Source organism: Chlorocebus sabaeus, unplaced genomic scaffold (assembly GCF_047675955.1).
Source record: "Chlorocebus sabaeus isolate Y175 unplaced genomic scaffold, mChlSab1.0.hap1 unalloc_scaffold_159, whole genome shotgun sequence".
NCBI classification, from domain to species: domain Eukaryota; kingdom Metazoa; phylum Chordata; class Mammalia; order Primates; family Cercopithecidae; genus Chlorocebus; species Chlorocebus sabaeus.
In genome coordinates, this window is record NW_027327401.1 from 573,874 (window position 1) to 598,064 (window position 24,191).

General features: G+C 45.6%; 2 pseudogenes; both read right to left on the bottom strand.

Annotated features, from left to right (window-relative positions):
* Positions 1–629: 629 nt before the first annotated feature.
* LOC140711124 (protein FAM90A5-like) lies at positions 630–4,146 on the bottom strand (annotated as a pseudogene).
* A 15,187-nt stretch (positions 4,147–19,333) lies between these two features.
* Positions 19,334–21,218, bottom strand: LOC140711127 (uncharacterized; annotated as a pseudogene).
* Between the last annotated feature and the right edge of the window lie 2,973 nt (positions 21,219–24,191).

The window sequence follows — 24,191 nt, forward strand, 5'->3', positions numbered from 1 at the left end:
TCTAACTCTGACATTTTTCACAAAATGGTTTTTTTAAATGAGGTAATATAGACAAAATATAATATAACCATATGTATTATATGCCAAAATATGCTTCACTGGCATCAAGTAGACTCACCTTGAAATACAGTCTAGGACAACCTCCATTTTCAGAGTATTTTCTTTTCGAAAGTGAAACTCTCCCACCAAAAACCAACAACATCACAGGTTTTTGCCTCCAACAAACCGACAGAAAGCCAATACATTTATTCTACCACTGTAAAGTGGACTACGGTGCAACACATACGTGTGAAACCCCATATGTGGCATCACCGTGAGCCAAATGGGGACTCGTGGTGTAAGCAACACTCCCCACGTGTTAGCGTGCGTGAGATTCACTTGGCGGAATTTGACTAGGTGCGTGTTGGTAGAGTGGGGCTGAGGTTCTCTTGCCCCTGTGGATGCTTAAGAAGTCACAGGTCCTGCGAAGACCTGCGGTCCCCTCAATCAACTCTGTTTCAGAGACAAAATGACTTGGATTGCTGACCAGTCAAGAAATTTTCAAGCCCTTGGAAAATCAGTTACACACAAACACGGAATGAAAGTCAAAAGAGAGTACGTCATCTTTTTGAGAATTTTATTCACTTCAAAACAAATTAAACACACCTATTTCCAATGGCATTCCAGAGCCCAATTTTCGAGGCTGAGGAAACACCCCAAGAACGCTTTGCGCAGAACGCTTCACAGCGTCCAAAACACTGCTGTCAGGGCGGGGCGCAGCTGAAGGCCTGCATCTCTCAGGGTTCCCTAACTGTTCCCTGATTCAGTCATCTAGAGAGCAAATGCACAGTCATTCCCCAGTTTCCTACTGACATCACAGCGGAAGTCTGACTCCCACGCGTCACCATCAACCAGTTTCTGAGGCAACGAATCACTGGCACAGAAGCTTCTGGTGGTGGGTTTCCGGAGCGCCCTGCGAACTACAATGTCCCTCACAAGAATTCGATGAGGCAGAGTCTCTGCATGTGGTCCCTGCCTGGCCTGGGCTCCAACATCCCCAGAAGCACCACAGCTGGGGAGCTTGGGAATCACCACACACAGTCTGCTCTCTGCTCTGTGCTCCTCAGTCCCACAGACCCCTCCAAATCACGGGAACTGGATGCAATGGAGCCCCGGCCATCTGTAGTCTCACTCCAGGTCAGAATCGCTGTCCTCTGAGGAGGAGGAAACCTGAAGGTCCTCATAGAGGACACTCAGGGGGACAGGAACACAGGGAGCCTCAGACTTCTCTGAGACATGACGGCTGTGAACGAGGAAGGCTCCCGGCTTCTCAGGAGAGAGAAACGAGGGAGCTGTCAGGAGGCTGGAGCTCCACCATCCGTTTTCCAGTCTCCGGAAGAGCATTCTGAGAGGCTGGGCCCCATCGTGGCTGGCCGCTGGGTGATGGGACATGGTGCAGGCCTGGGCAGTAGGCAGGCAAGGTCTGCTGTGCGGAGGCTGCCGGTCGCTGCTGGGCACCTGGGCGGGTGTCCCCCTGCTCATCTGGGGCGACGGACTTGGTCTGAGTTCGGTTGCAGCTGGCAGAGGTTGGAGAGTCTCCGGGGCCCCCAGCTCACCTCCCTGGATGGCATTTTCGGGCATCTGGAAGGAACCCATTCTCGGTTTCTTGGGGAAGTTCAGGCAAGCCTGAGTCAGAGCCTGGGCAGCTCTCTTGGCTCCTGGCCTGAAACTGAGATTGGAGCCGAGGCCCAAGCTGTGTGTGTCGGCTGGTGGGCAGGGCTGTGAGGTCACCGCAGCACGATTGTCTTGTGCCTGGGGGCTGATGACCCGGATCAGGCCGTGGGGCTTGGAGGCAGCCTGGGGAACTTCTCGACTGCCACCCTGAGGCCTGCTGTGTGTCGGCTTCACCACGACGAGAGGCTCCGGGCCCTGCTGCCTGACTCCAGGCTGAGGGATGTCGGCCACAGCCCCTGTCTGTCGTTCCTTTGGTCGGAGACTTGACGAGGAGCTCGGACTGGCTTTTCTGAGGGGAGACAGTGAAGCCAAGACGGATACCGTGTCAGACATTTTGGTAGCTGAGCCATCAGTGAGGGCAGTGTCCACGCGTGGCCTCTTATTAATTGTGTGGACCGGAATTGGCCTGCTTGCAACCTGAAAGAAAGGAGACCACACACGTTAGAGGTTCCTCGGCATCGAGCCAACATGGAAATCAATCACATTCAAAGACAAGGTGCACACAGCAGGAAATTCTTAATACAGTATGGACAGGCGGTCCTTGGAAGTAGGGACAGATCCTCAAGGTGAGTGCTGATCGGGACAAGACCCATGAAAAATGCACTCTCGAGCTATGATCTGAGAATACCATTTTTCTAAAGACTGTGTCTTGGGCATTCACTGGATCAAAGCGCCTCCACTCAGCCTTCCATGAAGTGGGACGGACTAATGTCCATCTGAAGGCAGGTCGGTGGCTCAAGTGTTCCCAGGACGTCTTTTCTGAAAACATGCATGTTCCTGGGGTGAGCCTCCTCCATGTTTGGCGCCTCAGAGGGACTAATTTCCTCACGCCGCTAGGAAGATGTTGTTGGCAGGCTTGCCATCATTGCACAGAAAGAAAGCAGCAGGAAATACGGCATCTTCAGATGCCTTCATCTGGAATCAAATGGACCTGGAAGGATCGTGGAGTCCCTGACCCCAAGAAGGCAGGGAAAAAGGGTTCCCCGATCCCCTCACACACACGGGAACCTGAAAGGAAATCAACCAGGGTGACCTAGAGGAGAAAAAGACCAGCGGCCCAGGGTGACACTCACCCTCAGATAATCACAAGATTCCATGGATTCTTTTCGATTTGGCGGCAGCTTCTCCGGAGGTGTCCCGGAAAAGATCTGGAGGAGAGCCTTCCTCTACAGGTCTTGTTGCCTGCAGAAGAGAAAAAGTTCAGGCCCTGCCCCCTGGTTCTCCCCAGGAGACAGGGAGAAGCCTGTCTGGGGCCCAGTCCCGTTCTGTGTTTTGTGATACATAAATGGAACTTTTGTGCCCTTTCCGCCTCTGCACCTTCCCTCATGTGCCAACCTTCCCATCCTGCTGGTGGCCCTCTAGGCTTCCCAAGTAAGGACTGTCATTTGCATTCCGTTGCTTTTCCCCCTGTCATGGAGAACCTGCACGAAGCGCCCCCGCCTCTCCACCGTCCCTGAATCTCCCAGAGCCAAAGGAGCTCCCGGATGGGGAACCCGGTCTGTTTCTCTGCAGCGTTCCTTCCCTGTCCCAGAGACGGAAAGGCACACGGTGTGCGGGTGCAGAGACACTGTGTCCTTAGGTGGCAGTACCCTAAGGGTGGTGAAAACCCCTCCCACTGCTCACCTTGGTCTGGCTTCCTTCTCTCCCTTTTCCTTGTTCAAGGGCCCAGGGTTCCTTCGAACCTGGGGCTTCCATGGTTTCCGGTTTTCCTTCCCTTCCTTTCTCCCAAAGGTCTGGGGAACCAGGGCTCCGTTCCAGCACTTCATGGGGCACCTGGTACTTCTGGCCGTGTGGCCAAAGACCCCGCAGTTTTTGCACTTGACCTGTGGGTGGAAAGGAAGTGATGTCAGTGAATGAGCTGAAGCCACAGGCAGTGATCCAATGTCAACATTGAGACGGATTGTGAATTCAGAACTGAGTGAGGATTCCAAAGCGGGGACACCGGCATGGGGGCCCTTAAGTGGCGGGAGGGTTCGGTTATGATGTTCCCTCCCAAAGCCCATGTGAGGGAGGAACTCTCAAAGGAAGGACTCAGGGTTCTAGCGGGGACGATCGTGAACCCGATGTCCACAACACAGCCCAATCTGGCTACACAGGATTCTGAGTGGAAAGGGAAGTTGCTCCCAAGAGTCTCTCCAGGGACCTGTCGGACCGCGGAGGAGGTCCCAAGCCAGGCCCACCTTGGATGGGAAAAGCAACCCGGGTGGTGCTGGCAGAACTCTTTGGAAACCAACCCAGTCTCTGAGGACCGTGTGACACTCGCCCCCTCCTCCCCCCTCGATACCCAAAAGATTCCAGGGCTAGACATACCCTGGGATCTTCTTCATCGGGTGGGGGAGCCCTTGGCCCAACTGGGGCCCTCTGCTGCTTCTGGAGTGTCTGGGCTCTCACGAGTCTGTTTACCCCACTTTTGGGGTCATGACGTGCCATCATCTTCATCTCCTGGGCGTTTTATGGCCGCCTTTTTCAGGGGTTGATGGTTGGGTCACCTGAATCACGCACAAACACACACAAAGCGATGGTTAGGCACATTGGATATTCACACACCCACAAGAAACCCTCAGCTAATTCCATGACGGTGTGGTCATGAGGAGACCTCACCACCCGTCGGTCAAATCTGTGGATCACAATGTGGTGTGTGCATCCTCAGATATTGTGTGTTCCTCTGCTGTGACTACCTGGTCCAAGAGTAAACTTCACCTGCCACATGGCCCACGGCCTAGGTATGCGGAGTTGGAGTTGAGATTTCAATCCCAACCAAACAACTGATTCTGGAGACTGGACTTAGGTCTATCACCACTCACTCCAGTAGAAGACACAATGATTCTCTCTCCCCTGAGGGACAAAAGAATAGAAGCTACAGGGCATGGCCGATGTCACCCCTTGGCAGGTCTGCTTGAAGTCAGGGATAAGGGATGCTTCCTATCAGAACTCAAATGGCTACTCTTGCCGTTTCATTAGGCAACTTCCAAACACAAATTCATCGAGAGAAGTTATCTCCCTCTCTACCACACTAGCAGGTGATGGTCTTTCCTGCTCTGTCTTTTTGGCTTTAGCTCCAGCCCCTCTTTATTTATTTTTCTGGTATTTTACACACGCCATACGAATTCATCTAAACAAACGCTGAACAAGTGGCATATGAATTTCTTACATGGCTAAAGGGCAAACCACCCCTTTTCCAAAGTTCTTTTTCCATTTACCCACCAATTCAGCATGCTGGAGTAAATTTCTTTTTGCATTTCCATCTGGCTCTTCTCCCAGGCATGGAGATGGAAATGTTTTCTCGCTTTCTGTTCCAAGAATTACGGGTAAGGAGAACACATCCTACCGCATCAGCGAGCCCCAGTGTGATCTGTTTCTTTCACTTTCCTTTGTCTCTTTTCCCCCAACCCCTCAGGGATTACGTGAAACAACCAGTCGTTCAGGGAAACTAACCTGAAATTACAGGTCTACTTTCTTTCCTCGGCTGGCGCTCAGATGGACAGGTGCACTGGCGCTCAGATGGGCAGGTGCTGGAGCAGCCCTGCTGGAAGCGGTGCAGCCTTCAGGAAGCCGGAGGAAGGGGCAGAGAGGGACCTTTGCTTTCCAGGTTGCCTTTTATAGTGCCTCTGGACCTCTGACGCGAAACGGACCCTAACCTAATCAACTTAATCCAATTACATGACCTGGAAAGGTCTATTTGCCCAGCCCACTCTAAGACGATGTTCACTATGGACAGACATTCTAAAACCTACCTGTACAGCTGCAAGCTTTGAAGAATAGATGTTTCCCGTCAGGTATGTAGCACTGGTGCATGTACCCCTGTCTGGTTTTACATCTCTCTTTTTTTTTTTTAAACAAGGTGCTAAAATAGACACAGTGTAATTGTACCATATTTACTCTATTTCAACGTAGACCTCAGTGTCATCAAGGAGGTGCACCTTGACATGCAATCTCGGTCGTTATCCATCTTCAGAGCTTCTCCTTCTTCCCCACAGTAAGTGCGTCATCAGAAAACCCTGACCACACCCTCACGTGTTTTCTCCTCCAGGAAGCCCTTGGAAACCACCGTGAATTGGACTGCACTGGGAAACCCAGATGAAGAAAGTCAACACCTCTTTGTCCTTCGGTGCCTGGCTCCTTTTTCAGCTCATCCTGCGGCTCCAGGCATTATGCCTGAAGAGTCTCCAGGACACCGGTGGGGCTCTATTTCCTTGGGTCCTGTTGCCATTTCTCTGGATTTGCGAAGATCCAGCGGACTTTCTGTGGAACTCTCTTGTCGGGGAACTTGGGTGCCACGTCCCCTCATTCTGCCCTTCGTCATCTGCACCTGCACGAGTTAGGGTCCAAGTTCCCTGGACGGGAAGAGACAGGCAGGAGTCGGAATGGTGAACCAGCACACTGGGGGCATTTTCTCACTTGGTCCAAGTGGCCCCATGGTCTTCTAGAGCTTTGGAACCAGTCGCGTCCCACTTGACACTACACCCGACTCTCAGTTGCTGAATCTTGTTGGCCCTCTGGCCATCTCCTGTTGGATGAGTTGCACCTGCTGAAACTCGATTTCCCCTGGATTTGCGCTTCATTAATTATTCATGATTCAGGTGGGAACGCCTGCTTACATCCCCCTGTGGCCATTCTCTGAGCTTTCCGGTCACATCGTTTCCTGCCATGCTCTTTGGTTCATTTTGGTCATGCTCCTTCTGCTGTCAGAGGAGCAGAGAGTTGATCTTGTTGATTCTGGATACTGATAGTTTCTAGGTGATCTGGATAACCAAGGTAACGACCCTCAACGGCGGTGGAAAGGGAGCAGCCATTTGGCGTTGCTCAGAAAATCCCACTCAGTTCCCAGGCCTTCTAGATGTGCAATCCTGGTCAGAGTTGTTCCCAGGTCAGAGAACGGAGATAGCCTGTGCATGGTGGGATATCTTTACCTAGAGCTTTCAGTGAGTCTCGACCTCAGCTACTCTTAGGATCGGGGGAGAAGCACGGAAAGGCCCTGTGCTCAGGCATCTGGAAAGAAGACGGGATGAATATTCTACCTCTGAAGTACATCCCAAATCTGGGAGTTTACTTCCCAGATTAATAGTGTCATCGATAATTATTAAAATTGGTCATTAGTGTTTAATAATTAATCATATTATTACTCCTAATACCGCAGGGTGTGTACACCTACCTGTGATGTCATTCCTAATATCCAGGGAGGGAGAGCATGGTTTTAGTTTTAATATCGCAATAAGCGCACACTCACCCTGTGACACAAATCCTAATATCCAGTGTGGTAGAGTATGACATGACTCCCAACATAGCAATGAATAGACAGCCACCCGGTGATATGGCTCCTTATATTCACGGAAGATGAGTATGATATTAGTCCCAATATCACAGGGAGGGTACAGGTCTTCTGTGTTATGATTTCTAATATCCAGAGGAGGAGAGGATGATAATAATTCCAGTGTCATAGGCTGTGTTCACCGGCCCTGTGACATTGTTATTAATGTCTTCAAAGGGAGAGGATATTACTCCCAACGTGGCAGGGGGTGTACATCCACCCTGTGATATTGTTTATATTCCAAGGCTGAGAGGTTGATATTACTCCTAGTATCACAGACACTGTACACCCCCGTGTTTTTAATCCCTGCGATATTCGGAGTAGTATCATCCTCTCCTGGGTGGAAATTGGGAACAGTATCACCGGGGGCGTGTACACACCCTGCGATATTGAAAGTAATATCATCCTCTTCCCTCCTGGATCATGGAAACAACATCACTGTGGGGGTGTACACTTTCTGCAATATTGGGAGTAACATTATCTTCTGTGCCTTGGATTATTAAGGACAATATCACGGGGGCATGTGCACATCTTCTGCAATATTGGGAATAATATTATCCTCTCTCCCCCTGCATATTAGGAAAGATATCACAGAGTGGGTGTTCACCTCCTTCGATATGGGGATTAAAACCATCTTCTCCTGTTCCGGATATCAGGAGGAATATCACACGGGGATGTACAGTGTCTGTGATACTGGGAGTAATATCAACCTCTCGGCCTAGGAATATTAAGAAGAGTATCACAGGGTGGATGTATACCCCCTGTCATATTGGAAGTAATATTAGCCTCTCCCCCCGATGGATATTAGGAACAATATCCCAGACTGGGTGTATGCCTCCTGCTCTACGGGGAGTAATATCATCCTCTCCCTTCTATGATATAAATAACAATATCACAGGGCAGGTGAACACAGCCTGCGATACTGGAATTATTATCATCCTCTCCCCCTCTGGATACTAGGAACCATATCACAGATGAGTTGTACCCTCCCTGCGATATTGGGAGAGATATTATACGCTTCTTCCGTGAATATTAGGAGCCATATCACTGGGTGGCTGTCTATTCATTGCTATGTTGGGAGTCATGTCATACTCTACCCCCTAGATATTAGCATCACTGCACAGGGTGAGTGCACACCTACTGCGATATTAAAATTAAAATCATGCTCTCCGTCCCTGGATATTAGGAACACATCACAGGTAGGTGTACACCCCCTGCGGTATTAGGAGTAATAATAGGATTAATTATTAAACATCTATGGTCGATTTTGATAATTATCAATGACACAATTAATAGGATACCATTATTAACTATGGATAATTATTTTAAATATATGATTATGTACTCTTGAAAATAATTAGTAATATTAATGTCATTTAACAATATTATTAGTTCTTAATATTAATAATTATTTTATTACCAACATCACTTAGTATTGATTTAAGTAACATTAATTGCTGATATCATTATTTTATTAATAGTGATATTATGATTAATTGTTATACTAATCGTTAACATTTTTTACCAGTATTAATTTATACTATCTTTATTGTGATTATTAATATTGATGATTGCTATCAATTTTTATTATATTTATTAATATTAATAATTAACAGACTTGTTCCTGATATCCGACGGGGAGAGGATGATATTACTCCCAATATCGAAGAAAATGTACATCTCTCTATGATATTATTTCTAATAGTCAGGGGGTAGAGGATGACATTATTGAAACTATCGCAGTGGGTGTCCATCCCTTCGGTCATTTTGTTCCTTGTATCCTGAGTGGGAGAGGTTGATATGACTCCCAATATCACAAGAAGTGTACTACCGCCTGTAATATAGTTCCTAACATCTAGGTGGGGAGAGGATGATATTACTGCCCATATCGCACGAGTTGTAAAACCCCTTCGATATTTTGCTTACGATCCTGAGGGGAGAAGATGATATTACTCCCAATATCGAAGAAGATGTACAACCCCCTGTGACACTATGTTCAATATCCACTTTGGGAGACGATGACATTACACCCAATATCGCAGGGGATGTACATCCACCTTGGGATATTGTTCCTTATATCGAGAGGGGGAGAAGATGTTATTACTCCCAATAACGCAGGGGCTGTGGCTGTACACCCCTCCTGTGTAATTGTTTTTAATATCCTAGGCAAGAGAGGATGACACTACACCCAACATCGCAGGGGGTGTACATTCACCCGGTGATATTGTTCTTAATGTACTCCACCTCTGTCCGCCAGGGATATCGTTTCTAATATCCAGGGGAAGAGAGGATAACATTATGCCCAATATCGCAGGGGAGTATACACACCCTCTTAGATGTTGTTCCTAGTATCCAAAGATAGAGACGATGATGTTACTGGCCATATCGCAGCGGTGTACACCCTTCTGTGATACTGTTTTTGACATTCAGTGGGGGAGAGGATAACATTAATCCCAATATCACAGAAGGCGTACAGACCCCTGTGATGTAGTTCCTAATGTACAGGGGAAAGAGAAGAATATTGCTCTCAATATCGCAGGGGGTGAAACCACCCTGTCCCCTGTATATTGCTCCTAATACGCAGTGGCATGGAGGCTGATAGTACTCCCAATATCCCAGAAGGTGCACACACACCTGTGATGTAGTTCCTAATATCTAGCGGGAAAGAGGCTGATTTTACTTTCGATATTGCAGTGGGTGTACACCGCCCCCAACCCCAGGGTATCATTCCTAATATCCAGGCGGGAAGAAGATGACATGGCTGACAATATCGAAGGGGGTGGACACCTCTTCAGTGATATGGTTCCTCTTATCCAGGGGGTGAGAGGGTGATATTACTCCCAATGAAGTAGGAACCGTACAGCCACCCTGGGATTTTTTCCTTAATAACCACAGGGGATTGGTGACATTACTACCAATATTGCAAGGGGTGTACACCCCTCCTGTGATATTGCTTCTCATATCCAGGAAAGGAGAAGATGGTATTAGTACCAATATTGAAGGGATGGACAGCCCCCATGGGATATTGTTCTAAAGATACATGTGGAAAGAGGATGAGATTCCATCCAATATAACAAGAGGTGTACACCCCACCTGTGATATGAGTCGTAAAACCTAGGAGAAGAGAGAATGACATTGCTTCCAAAAACACACGGATTGTACACCCACCCTGTGATATTGTTCTTGTCATCTAAAGGAAGAGATGATGATACTACTCCCACTACTGGAGAAGGTACACATCCCCCTGTGATATTGTTCCTCATAACTTGTGGGGGAGAGCATATTACTTCCAATATGACAGTGGCTTGACACCCAGTCTGTGATATTGCTCCTAATTTCCAGTAGGTAAAATATGATGTTCCTGCCAAGAGAGTAGTGGGTGTACAGCCACCCTGTGATATTTCTCCGAATATTCAGGGAAACACAGGATGAAATTAACCCAAATGTCCCAAAAAGTGTACACCCATTGTGTGATATGGTTCCTAATATCCGGAGGTGCAGAGGATGGTATTCGTTCTCCGATCGCAGGCTGTTTACACACAACATGGGAGATTGCTCCTAATATCCTGAACAAAAGACACTGCTAATAATGGACACACATTGCAGGGGGGAGTAATTGGCTATTACGATCCACATCGCAGGGCGTGAGACACTCCCCGCGATATGGGGAGTAATAGCAACCCCCTCTACCCCCTGGCTATTATGATCCACATCGCAGGGCACTTCAGGACACCAGTTCTGCCCCAACCTTGACTGAGACAGTGGGTGTCATGGGACCACCTCAGGGTGGGTGGCAGCTCAGCTCGAAGGCATCCCTGCTGCCAAAGACCAACTGTTCCTGCTAGTTTGAATCTGGCCACAGGGTCTCTGTTGGTGAGACAGATGACCATGAGTCAGATACCCTGAAATCTAGCACGACAGAGCTCAACGCCCCATGACAGGCACCATAGTACGCAAACTTTACAGACATACTAGCAAAGGCCACAGCAGGCGCTGAGTGAGGAACAAGCTGACCAAGATCCTGGGGTTCTGCCACACAGCCCTTAAACCAGGGACTGGAAACTGTTTCCCTAAAGAGCCAGGAGTCAGTATTTTCAGCTTTGCCAACTGATCTTTGCCTCTAGGATGCAACTCTGCCATGGCTGCATGACAGCAGCCTTCTGCAGGTGGCCTGTGAAGAGATGGACATGACTGCACCCCCAATCAAACTTTACTTATGGACATAGAAGCTTCTCAGTGTCATGAAGTGTTAGTTTTTTATTTGTTCAACCTTTTGGAAATGTAAAATCCGTTCTTGATTCACAGGCCACAAGAGCAGGCAGGGATAGGCTGCCCCTGGCCGACCTCTGGAATGAACTTAGAGAAGGAAATGACAGGCTGGGCCAGCGCAGCCTCCTCACAGCGGATTCACTGCAGGAGGGTCCTTCTTAGCAACCACTTCTCATCCTTCAACTTGGCTTCAAGTGCAGCTCAGGTGGAGAAAGAGAGAACAGAACTGGCCTCGGCAACAAGAAGGAAGGAGACGCAGGGTCAAGCAGCCGTGTGGATCCATCACACTCAACATTCACACAAAGCGGAGCACAGGCAGGACCAGCCCGGGGGGTCGAAGTGGAGGCTCTCTGGGGTGCGGAACCTCTGGGGTGCGGAACCTCTGGGGTGCGGAACCTCTGGGTGGGCAAGATTCTCTACCTAAAACTCATATAGAAGATCTACACAGCAGTAGTTACAGAAAACACACACTAAGAAAAAGGCCAAAATAAAAATAGGACACCAAGTTTGGCCAACCGGGTCTCACAAGCCAGTAGGTAAAAAAGCCCAGGAGGGCCCACCAGAGGAGCTGGGGGTGGGTTCCTGCCTGCAGGGAGCCTGGGACACCCCATTCCCACAGATGAGGACCCAAGTTTTAGGGAGGAAGCTGTCAGAGTCACCCAGTGAGCTCTTCAGAGCTGGAGCCACAGAGCAGGTGAGGAGTCCTGGCCATGTCCCTGTGTGCGCTGAGAAGCTGGGGTGGGGGCACACCCCCAGGGGCAGATGCAAACAGTGGACCTCGGGCCCTCCTCCTGCCCAGAGGATGCTCAGCTCCCAAGGGACCACCAAGGCCTGGAACCCAGGGACACACCACCTGACCATCATGCCCAGGCCTCCTGGATCAGGTAATGTCCAGTACAGGCAGGCAGACTGGGCTTGGGGCCAGGACAGGGGTGGATGGTCCTGCTAGGCAGGCCTCCTTCTCCCTACCAGCTGGGCTGGTTGCACTGTAGTTTTGGTTCTGGCAACATATTGCTGCCCACTTTGGCCACACCAGTCCCCGGTTCCCTGGCTAGGCCCAGTGCTGTCCAATCTACCTACACAGGCCCCACACACCCAGTGCCCACTAGGCTCTGTCAGCCAGGAGGACCCATGCTCATCCCCTGAAGTTTCCATGGGAGCCTGCGTCCCACAGGAACCCACAGCTCAGGGCCAACCTCCATGTGGGCCTCTTGGTCGTGGTGGTAGGGGCAGGGGGGAGTTGACCTCCAGCCCTCCCATCCTGGCCACTGTATTTTGTGGGGATCATTCAGTCCTGGGAGCTTCCTGGGGACCCCAGAAGGAAGACAACAGGGTGGTCATGGCAGCCTCAGCCCGAGGCTCTGGGCCGGAATTTGATAACAACCAATTGAGAGCAACCACTGAATTCGATCCTCTTACAGTTACACGAGAAGTTGGTGAAGAACTGAATGTAGACCATTCTATGGTCATCTGGCATTTGAAGCCAATTGGAAAGCTGAAAAATCTTGATAAGTGGGTGCCTCATGAGCTGACCAAATATTTTAAAAATCATCCTTTTGAAGTGTCATCTTCTCTTATTCTATGAAACAACAATGAACCATTTCTTGATCAGATTGTGACATGCCACAAAAAGTGGATTTCATACAAGAGCCAGCTCACTGGTTGGACTGAGAAGAAGCTCCAAACCACTTCCCAAAGTCAAACTTGTACCAAAAAAAAGGTCATGGTCACTGTTTGGTGGTCAGCTGCCGGTCTTCTGATCCACTACACTTTTTGAATCCTGGTGAAATCATTACATCTGAGAAGTATGCCACGCCATTCGATGAGATGCACGGAAAACTGCAGCACCTGGAGCTGGCACTGGTCAACAGGAAGGGCCCAGTTCTCCACAACGCCTGACCACATGTCATACAACCAGGACTTCAAAAGTTGAATAAACTGGGCTATGAGGTTTTGTCTCATCTGCCATATTCACCTGAACTCTCGCCAACCAACTACCACTTCTTTAAGCATCTTGACAACTTTTTGCAGGGAAAACACTTACACATCCAGCAGGATGCGGAAAATGCTTTCCAGGAGTTCGTCGAACCCTGAAAGCATGGAATAAACAAGTTTATTTCTTATTGGCAAAAATGTGTTCAATGTAATGGTTTCTTTTCTTTTCTTTTTTTTTTAAGACAGTCTCACTCTGTCGCCTAGGCCAGAGTGCAAAGGTGCAATCTCGGCTCACTCTACCCTCCGCCTCCTGGGTTCAAGAGATTCTCCTGCCTCAGCCTCTTGAGTAGCTGGGATTACAGGCACATGCCACCACACCCGGCTACTTTTTATACTTTTAGTAGAGATGGTATTTCACCATGTTGGTCAGGCTGGTCTCAAACTCCTGACATCCTGATTCACCTGCCGCAGCCTCCCAAAGTGCTGGGATTACAGGCGTAAGCCACTGTGCCCAGTCCTTTGCAATGGATTCTATTTTGATTAATAAAGATGTGTTGCAGCCTAGTTATAAAAATTTAAAATTCATGGTCCAAAACCACAATTACTTTGACACCAACCTAATAATAGAAGAATTAAAAGAGGCCTTTACATTAGAGAGCCCATGGATGATAAAATAATAAAGAATATTACAATTTCCATAAGTCACAAACTTGGTAACTTAGACCAACTGGATGAATTAAAAGACACAATCTATTAATACTAAAACATAGGAGAAATAGGTAATCTGAATATATTGATATCTATTTTAAAAATGGAATCAATACCTAATAACCTTACAGAAAACCTATATATTCCAAAAATCTGATATTCTGTCATGTTATTCTAACTGGTGGGATTCGGGGATTTCCATTTTGATAAGAACATAGGTGAGTTGCACACACTTACTTTTAGTGCTCACTGGTCAGGAAACCTATGTCCACTATAGGATACCGCAGAGTGATGCGTTTTGGAGAATTTAGGCAAGATAATATGATTTTCAGAGTTAAAGGAAGACAACCTGTTTTATGCACAGTAATTCTTCATAATATCACAGGGGATACCATATTTAAACTTTGAGGTATCCCCAGGTATAATTCTTATTTGAGCCACATGTGAATTTCAGACACGGAGGCTGCCCAACTTTGGTGGCTTTCAGCAGATGTGGAAGTTAATTCACAACCTACTTTGTGGAGGCATAAAATTCAGTGAGCACTCACTTAACCTTTTACTTTAAATATTATTTGTGTAAACTTTGCATTTCCAATTAGGTGAAATTTTAAACCTGTTTCAGTTCTTATCCACCCTTTTTTTTTTTTTTTTTTTCCTGAGACGGAGTCTTGCCCTGTAACCCAGGCTGGAGTGCAGTGGCATGGTCTTGACTCACTTAAATCTCCGCCTCCCAGGTTCAAGCAATTCTCCTGCCTCAGCCTCCCAAGTAGCTGGGATTACAGGTGACCACCACCACGCCTGGCTAATTTTTGTATTTTTAGTAGAGATGTGGCTTCCCCATGTTGGTCAGGCTGGTCTTGAACCCCTGACCTTGTGATCTGCCCACCTCGGCCTCCCAGAGTGATCGGATTACAGGCCTGAGCCACTGTGCCTGGCCTCTCCACTCTTTTTAAATGGAGGGGAGTAAGGGTTGCTTTAAGTTAGGAGGGACTCCTGCGTACCCAACCCATTTGTATAAATTTCTTCCTTCAGAGTTCTTCCAATCAGCATCACCATTGTTAAAGGCCTCCCACATGGTAATAATTGTGCTACAGGGTTTTATGAACATGAAGTTTATGTTTGGCTGAATTAACCTTCTTCCTGTCGCACAAGGGGGGCATAGGTGTTTTCACTAATTATGAAGCGGGTTCACTGTGCAATGGCTACCAACTTTTCTGAGTACAGTGAGACCAAACACATTCATACATAAATTCCATGAAGTGAATTTATTACTTACAAATAACAAACAAAAGACAACAGAAGCCTAGGATTCAATATGAACCACTACCACAAGATCAGGAAGGCTACCCAGAGAAGATGGATGGAGTTTTGACTGTAAACCCTTCACTTGCACTACAACTGAGGGACCCCAGCAAGCAGCCCACCTTGGGTTTTCTCCCACGATGTGGTTGCTGGACACAAGCGTTAAAGGCCGTTCTGTTTCGAGCAGGGACTCTAATAGAGCCTGAGCTGTTCTGGTTAATGTCACCTGATTATCAGGATATTGCCTTCCCAGCATATCATACAGTTATCTTGAGAATTACCAGTAGGAAAGGGAGCAAAATGGCCCTGCACCCTTCAAACTGAAGGATCAGAATATTTGCTGTGAAAGAAGCACAGACAGTAACAACAGAGTGTTCTTGTGAGTCATCTACTAGTTCTCTTGACCAGAGTGTGGCACCTGACTGCTTTTCTCTTTCCTTTCAATGGAAACTGTTTCAGAATATTTTGAATATTTTGAATTTCTACATCTACAGAGTTGAGGCACACGATCGCTGGCAGTGTAGACTCTCTGTATAGTTACAGGAAAGAGTTCAGGAGCCCATCAAGCCACATTGGAGGAGACCACCTAATCCTCCAGAGACTGTCACTCCATCTTCCTAGGGTTAGCTCCACATGCAGTAAGGCCATTATGTCTAAGGCCGGCAAGACTTTCAGTCCGAAGATTCGACTTTTGACATGCTGATAAGCAGCAGTGATAAGAAAAGCCCACACATTGGCTAGGAATTTTTCAATGCAAGCAGCTGAGATGCTTCTTCATATGCTTCGATAGGGGCTAATATCAAACTCTTTCTTCCCATTTTCATTACTCATCAGTGACTGAACCATGAGGCACCATGGATGTACTCCTCATCAGGAGGGTGTATGGGACAGCGGCAAGGGGAGAAGCAGCACAAGAAACAATCAAGGCCACTACTTCTGCCTACATAATAACTATTGTCTTGGAGTGTACAATAATTAATAATGTTCACATGGCTGCTCTTAGCATACAGAGATGGTGACCAGAGTAGATGCAGGGACTACAGAGATACAGCCTGATTCTTGCTAATTAGGACATAAGTGTCGGCTTATGTGCTGTGCTTCTGTGCATTAATAAGCCAGGACCTCAAAACTGCCTGCTAAGCACAGGCCAAATGTCATGCTGGGGTGCAATTAAACATTCATGTCCAGGAGATGAGAGCGTTTTAGTGTGGGAGAAGATGACAACACCTGAAGAAAACAAAACGCTGTGCAGACCAAACGGAAGGCCCATCATCAGCTCACGGTTCTGACTCAGGTGACTGCTGATGTGTTATGGAACCATCAGCCAACAGCAGGTAGGTCAAGTTGAGCAGGTGTCCTTCATGAGGGCTGGTCCATTCCATTTGTGTTGTCAATTGTTTCAATACCGTCTCATGCACCCCACTGGTGAGGAAGGAATTTGCGCCCTACTTTTACTGGCACCGTTAAACACATAACATCTCTTACTAAACAGAAAAACCAGACATCAGTTATTAATTACATATAGAAGGATGGTGTAAGTTCCCACAGCCCCAAACAGGGATTAACTTGGGAGCAAAGAGTGGTATCACATTAAAAAAGTGAGGATTTTCCTTTTTTTTTTTTTTTTTTTTTGAGACAGAATCTCGCTCTATCACCCTTGCTGGAGTGCAGTGGTGTGATCTCGGCTCACTGCAAGCTCTGTCTCCCGGGTTCTTGCCCTTCTCCTGCCTCAGCCTCCCTAGAAACTGGGACTACAGGCACGCACCACCACGCGTGGCTAATTTTTTGTATTTTTAGTAGCGACGGGGTTTCACCGTTTTAGCCAGGATGGTCTCGATCTCCTGACCTCGTGATTCACTCGCCTCAGTCTCCCTAAGTGCTGGGATTACTGCCGTGAGCCACCACGCCCGGCCGAAGATGTTCCTTTGTTCCTACAGGAGTATGTGATTGGTTTGTCTGTTGGCTGGTAGGGAACTGAATCATGAGACACTGACTGGTAAGACTGTAATACTCTAAAATACAATATATAAACCATCATACCATAATGGTGTAATACGATCTACTACAATACCAAAGGCATCGATGAAAAGCCCAATGTTATCATATGTGACTGAGAGACTGAATGCTTCCTCCCTCAGATTGGTTACAATGTATCGTCCTATGACAGTCCACTCTCCTTCATTCAAAGTGAACGATCCAAATAACAGACAGAAATAATAAAGAATAAAGGGCAACAGATGCAAAGAACTCACGAGATGATACTCTATGGTAAACTTTATGTACTTAGGAATTAATACCAACTCATTATTAGCAAAAAATAAACATCTTTACATCAAGAGTAGTTTTTCCTTTAACAAGGAAAGGTGGAATGTGTATAATGAACAAGGGATAATCAAAATTTTCCAAATGAGGCTAGTAAGGCTATCCCAACAATTGCCAATCATTATTCACTGGTCCATTAATCACAGGGCAATACATAAAAATGAAACTTACCTGGCCAGGTGTGGTGGCTCATGCCTGTAATCCCAGCATGTTGGGTGGCCGAGGAGGGCAAATCATGAGGTCAGGAGTTCAAGACCAGCCTAGCCAACATGGCGAAACCCTGTCTCCACTAAAAATACAAAGAATTAGCTGGACGTAGTGGTGGGCGCTTGTAGTCCCAGGTACTCAGGAGGCTGAGACAGGAGAATCGCTTAAACCCAGGAGGTGGAGGTTGCAGTGAGCTGAGATCACACCACTGTACTCCAACCTGGGCAACAGAGTGAGACTCCATCTCAAAAAAAAGTTAATAATGAAAGAAAAAAATTAAACTTACCTCCATGTTAGAAAAACATCAAAATTCAACCATGAATCCAGCACATTATCAAATCAATAGACAAGAATTCTACCAACAAACAATATCATTATCTATGAAACTCAAGTACTACTGCTTAAAGAGCATTTACAGAACTCTCACTTCAAGGGTTCCCTGCAAAGCAAGGTGAAATACATACTCAAGACTCTTTAAGAATGAGCCACGGGAAAAACAATATACTTGTAACTTGTGTAACATTTCATACATTTTTTCAAGCACTACTCGATAACTAATTTGCATCAGGCTTTCCAAATTAGAAAAGCTTCACTTATAGAACTTCTTTCCTGTGGGAGTTTTCACATGACGTTTCAATTAAATGTGAAAACTGAAAATATTCTTGCAGTTTCTAAACTATTAGAGTCTTAATCCTGTGTACGTTCTTGTATTTACAAGGTCCAGCCAGCTACAGTGTGCATTTTCATATGTCCTTGAGTGGGTATGAGAGAAATGAAACATTCCCACATTCTGGACATTCATAGGGTTTTTCTCAGGAATGAGCTGATGTCTTCATATGGAACTAACACAACTGAAGGCCTTACCACAAATTTAGATTCAAAAGGCTTTTCTCCAGTCTGAGGCCTCCCAAATCTTCAAAAACAGGAAAATCTGAAGGCTTGGCCACATTTCCTACATTCTTAAGGTTCCTCTGCAGTGTGAGCCTTTTCATGTTTATGAGGGAATGGGAAAGAGTAAATGTTTTACCACATTTCTTACATTCAAGGGGCTTTATTTATTTGTTTGTTTATTTTGAGATGGATTCTCACTCTGTCGCCAGGCTGGAGTGCAGTGGCACAGTCTCGGCTCACTGAAACCTCCGCCTCCTGAGTTCAAGTGATTCTCCTGCCTCAGCCTCCTGAGTAGCTGGGATTACAACCATATGCTACCACACGCAGCTGCTTTTTGTATTTTTAGTAGAGACGAGGTTTCACCATGTTGGCCAGGATGGTTTCGATCTCCTGACCTCGTGATCCGCATGCACAGGGCTTTCCCCCAACCCCCCATTGCTTTTTATGTCCTTGAAAAAGAACTAAGACAACTGAAATGTGCCACCATGCCCAGCTAATTATTTTTATTTATTTGTTTTGAGACGGAGTCTTGCTCTGTCGCCCAAGCTGGTGTGCACTGGTGCGATCTCGGCTCACTGCAAGCTCTGCCTCCCAGGTTCACGCCATTCTCCTGCCTCAGTCTCCCGAGTAACTGGTGTTAGCCACCGTGCCCGGCATTATTTTATTTTTTCTAGAGACAGGGTTTCACCTTGATGCCCAGGTTGTTTCACGCTGTTTTAATCCGGGCTGGTTATGAACTCCTGGGCTCAAGCAATACACACTCCTTGGCCTCCCAAAGTGCTGGGATTATAGGCTGAGTCACTACACCCAGCCTCTATATCATGACTTCTTTCATGGCGAGTAAGATGACTGGAACGAATGTAGGCTTTACCGCATCTCTTACATTCATAGGGTTTTTCTCCAGTATGAATTCTTCCGTGGAGGTGAAGGGAACTGGGACGACTGAAGGCTTGGTCACATTGTTTACATTCATAGGCTTTCTCTCCCATATGAGTGCTTCTATGGTTACAAAGGGAACTCAAATGACTAAAGGCTTTGCCACATTGTTTACATTCATAAGGTCTCTCTCCAGTATGAATGCTTCCATGGTCACGAAGGGAAGTGGAACAGCTGAAGGCTTTATCACATTTGGTACATTTATAGGGTCTTTCTCCTGTGTGAGTCCTTTCACGCGTCTTAAAAGAACAAGAAAATCAGAATGTTTTTCCACATTCCTTACATTCGTAGGGTTTCTCTCTAGTGTGAGTTCGTTCATGTATTAGACAAGAACCGGAAACAGTGAACGCTTTACCACATTGTTTATATTTATAGGGTTTTTCTCCTGTGTGAGTTCTCTGATGTCTTTCAAATGAATTGAGAAAATAAAAAGCTTTCCCACATATCGTACATTTATAATTAGATTTCCACTGTGCATTATCTTGTGTCTTCTAACACCTGGAACAGAAACGAAGAGTTTCCCACACTGTTCACATTTATATTGCTTCTCTCCATATGGTTTGTATCCTGAGTGAGCTAAGATGTGCCTGTTAAGGAGGGAATGACGTACAAAGACTTTTCCACAAATACTTCATTCACATTGTTTTAATCCAGCAGAAATGTTCTCATTCAGATCAAGCATTGGAATTTGGCTGACAACTGTCCATACTGACTACCGTCTTTGTTTTCACACAGTCTCTGTATCATATGATTTCTGTAAAAAAAATGTAAAGCACATAATTATTGCTTGGTTTAATAACTTTCTACTTACTAATAGGTCTTGGACTTACACTGCTACCAATACCAAGGAAAATGCTTTTTTTTTTTTTTTTTTTTTTTTTTTTTTGCCATGACTGAATTATTGGAAAGTAAATGGGTTACTACTGAAAACACAGCTACCACCTGCATGGCTATGTCCAAATTAGTAACATTCATGCACACAGTTTTGTAGTACTATTTTCAAGTAAACTGTTTTCCAAACACTGACTGCTACACTGAAGTACATTGCATTTTGGGTGAAATTTTTCTAAAAAGAAATAAATTTCAAGTGACTCTCATTTGTTTTGATCGCTTGCTTTTAAGTTCATGACAAGCTAAGATTCCTTCAGAGGACTTTATTTCCTCTTCTCCGTGCAAATTATCTTATATCTTTCCAAGGTTTTTCGAAGTGATCTTCAATATTCTGGTCTTTTCGTTTGTTTCCTAAAATACAGACCCACAAAATTATCATGAATTATTACAAACTATAGAAACATTACTAGATTTAATGTTCATTGTACACAGTGCCCATGCCTGATTTCTTCACCAAATCATTCCCTTGCGCCATTCCAAATCACAAATAGCACTGATGATAGGGAAATACTTCTGTAATTAAGTGAAATGTTTTGTCATTCTCAGCTACAGAAACCAGGTTCCTGCAGGTTTCCTGCATCACTTCTCTGCAGAGATTCTTCTGAGAAGAATCTAGCAAAGCCCATTCCTCCTGGGTAAAGTTCACAGCCACATCCTCAAAAGCCATGGAGTCCTAGAACATTCCACACATGTGGATAGAAGGATGGGTGGGACTGACAGCACTGGGAATCTGTACTCAATCCATAAGCTGTTTACATGATTCTAAAATTTCCAAGCATTTATTTTGTGCCTTGATTGTCAGAACTCTTACTCTGTTCACACATACTCCCTCCCACACAGCAGTACGAATGCTAGAATCGAACTATTCAAAAAGGCAACAGCAAAGTAGAAACACCCATCTTATTAGAGAATCCAGGGAGTAAGATGTGCTGTTAGGAGTTACCTTTTAACTTCACTTTGTACAATTCTAGTATCTGTCATAAGGGAGTTAATATTATCAGTCCTGAGACTACTTATTCTTAAAAACGTCTGCTCGCAAAGTTCCATCTTTGTATTAGTAACTTACATTTTGAAAGGGATTCCACCAACCCTAATAAGAATGACTCACTGCATGTAAATGGCTTATGCAATGTATTTGCCAAAACTTTTTCTGCTGAACGTCTATTATTTTGTGTCACTGCAGTGGTGCTTAGGGAACCAGACACCAAAACACTGTCTGAACACTAAGTGTTCAATGAGTTTCCCTGGTAGACAATATTTTACACGTGCTGTCACTTGTTAACTGGGGAGTTGAGCCCATTCCATGTGATTACACCAAGACAGAGTAGGCTCATTAAATTTAATTGAGTAGTAAATAAAACCAATAATTGATATTTGACAATACTAATAGAACAATTTAAAAAATTTCTATTGCACAATGTGAAGGCAGAAAAGAATAAGAGGAAATACGACACACGTTTTTTAAAATGACATTAATGTCATCACTTCCAGATGCTATTCCTATGAAATCACATAAATTCCCAAATCAGGTTGTTTTTAGGCAAGAAAAAGTACTTTTTCATACGTAGTAAAAATGACAAATGTCTAATGATTTTTAGTCATCTAAAAAAAGAGTGATGGCTTGTCTAACATACTTCTAAGATTTTCAGATGAAAATATTCAGGACAGCACAGTATTAGCAGAGAGATGAGCAAGCAGACCAAGGGAAAAGAAAGTCTTAATGACCCAGCATTTATATGGAGAGTTGAGGAATGATAGAGTAGGCACTGTAGAATAGAAAAAGAAATCACATGCACTTTAAAATATGAGGCAAACCAGGCTGGCATCTACTTGGGAAAATGCATTGCATTCTTCTCTATTCCGTGAGCCATAATCAACTTATTATACATTCAAATATGAGAGATAAAACCAGAACACTTTCAGAAGTTACAGGAAGATTTTTTTTATGAAGGATTAGGCAGAATTTCTTTTATGTAAGAAAAAAGTGATGAAGGAACAGACAAACTCAAACATATTAAAATTTAGGGAATAAAAAGAAAATACAATGGGCAGGGCATGGTGGCTCATGCCTGTAATCCCAGCAGCTTGGGAGGCTGAGGAGGGCGATCACCTGAGGTCAGGAGGTTGAGATCAGCCTGGCCAACTTATCAAAACCCTGTCTTTCTGTTGTTTGTTTGTTTGTTTGTTTGTTTGGTTTTTTGCGACGGAGTCTCCCATTGTCGCTTGGGCTGGGGTGCAATGGCAAGATCTTGGCTCACTGCAACCTCCACCTCCCGGATTCAAGCAATTCTCTTGCCTCAGCCTCCCAAGTAGCTGGGATTACAGGTGCCTGCCACCAGGCTCAGCTAATTTTTTTGTATATTTTGTAGAGACAGGGTTTCACCATGTTGGTCAGGCTGCTCTGGAACTCCTGACCTCATGATCGGCCTACCTTGGTCTCCCAAAGGGCTGGGATTACAGACCTGAGCCACTGTATCAGGCCTAAAACCCCCTGTTTACTAAAAATACAAAAATTAGCTGGGTGTGGTAGTGGGTGCCTATAATCCCAGTTACTCGGGAAGCTGACATAGGAGAATCACTTGAACCCGGGAGGCGGCAGTTGCAGTAAGCAGAGATGGCGCCACTGCACTTCAGCCGGGCTACAGAGCAAGACAGTGTCTCCAAAAACAAAACAAAACAAAACAAAACAAAACCCTCGAATATCCAGATAAGAGGATACAGATGTGTCCACTGTCATAAATTCTTCACCATGCTACAAGAAGGAAACTGACATTTTGGTGAATCTTTGTAAATCATCAATTTATCTATCACACTTTTATTTCACCAGTAACGTTGATAAAGCTAAGTCCTACAATTCCATTTGAAATTACCCTTAAAAAGAACACACCTTTAAAACTTACTACACTCACTCTGGGGAAGAAATAAATATGAATTTTTAGCAAATAAAATACACCATTTTACCTTGCCTCTTTGGAAATAGTATGTTTATCTTTCAAGCTGTACTGATAAAATGTATCTTACAGCCAATGAAAAACTGGAACACAAATAAGCAGACAAGCCTTTTCAAGGTAACAAACTCAGGGAGAGGCAGTGCTGACTCCAACACAGACCTTTGTAAGTGTCACGGCAGGCCATTCTGTCCCTTGGGACACCCATCCTGTTCAGTAAAGTGCTCAGTGATCACCCAGGAGGCACTGGCACTGCTCTTTGTCCTCCTGTGCGCCTTCAGTGCATTTTAATGTTCAGGTTCTTGCACATCCTCTCTGGGGTGGGTTTTCCTTGTCCTTTGGGACAGTTTTTCTATCTTCACAAGTCTGAGACAATCTAGAGAGCAGAAATCATTTCTACCTTTTCCTCTCAATATCAGTATCCCATTGGCAGACCATCATTGTGTCTCCAAGGAATAAAAGCTCTGGCTGGAGGAACAGTTTTAATGACCTAACTTTAATGACATTACGTTGAATTGTCCATTCATTTTAATGTCCTAAAATTTTAATAATCCTAAGGGGTCACCATTTTAGAGAAAACTATACCAAGAGATTCCTCTAAGGCCAAGAGCATCCAGCTGCTCCCCTGAGCGACTCTACCCCCTACCTCAGGCTGTCCTTGGCGATGAGATGACCCCGGGGCTGATAGTCACTAGACCCTCCAATAGACATGGCCACTGTGGGTATCCTGGGTCATCCCCAGACAGTTTTAAAATTCCAGG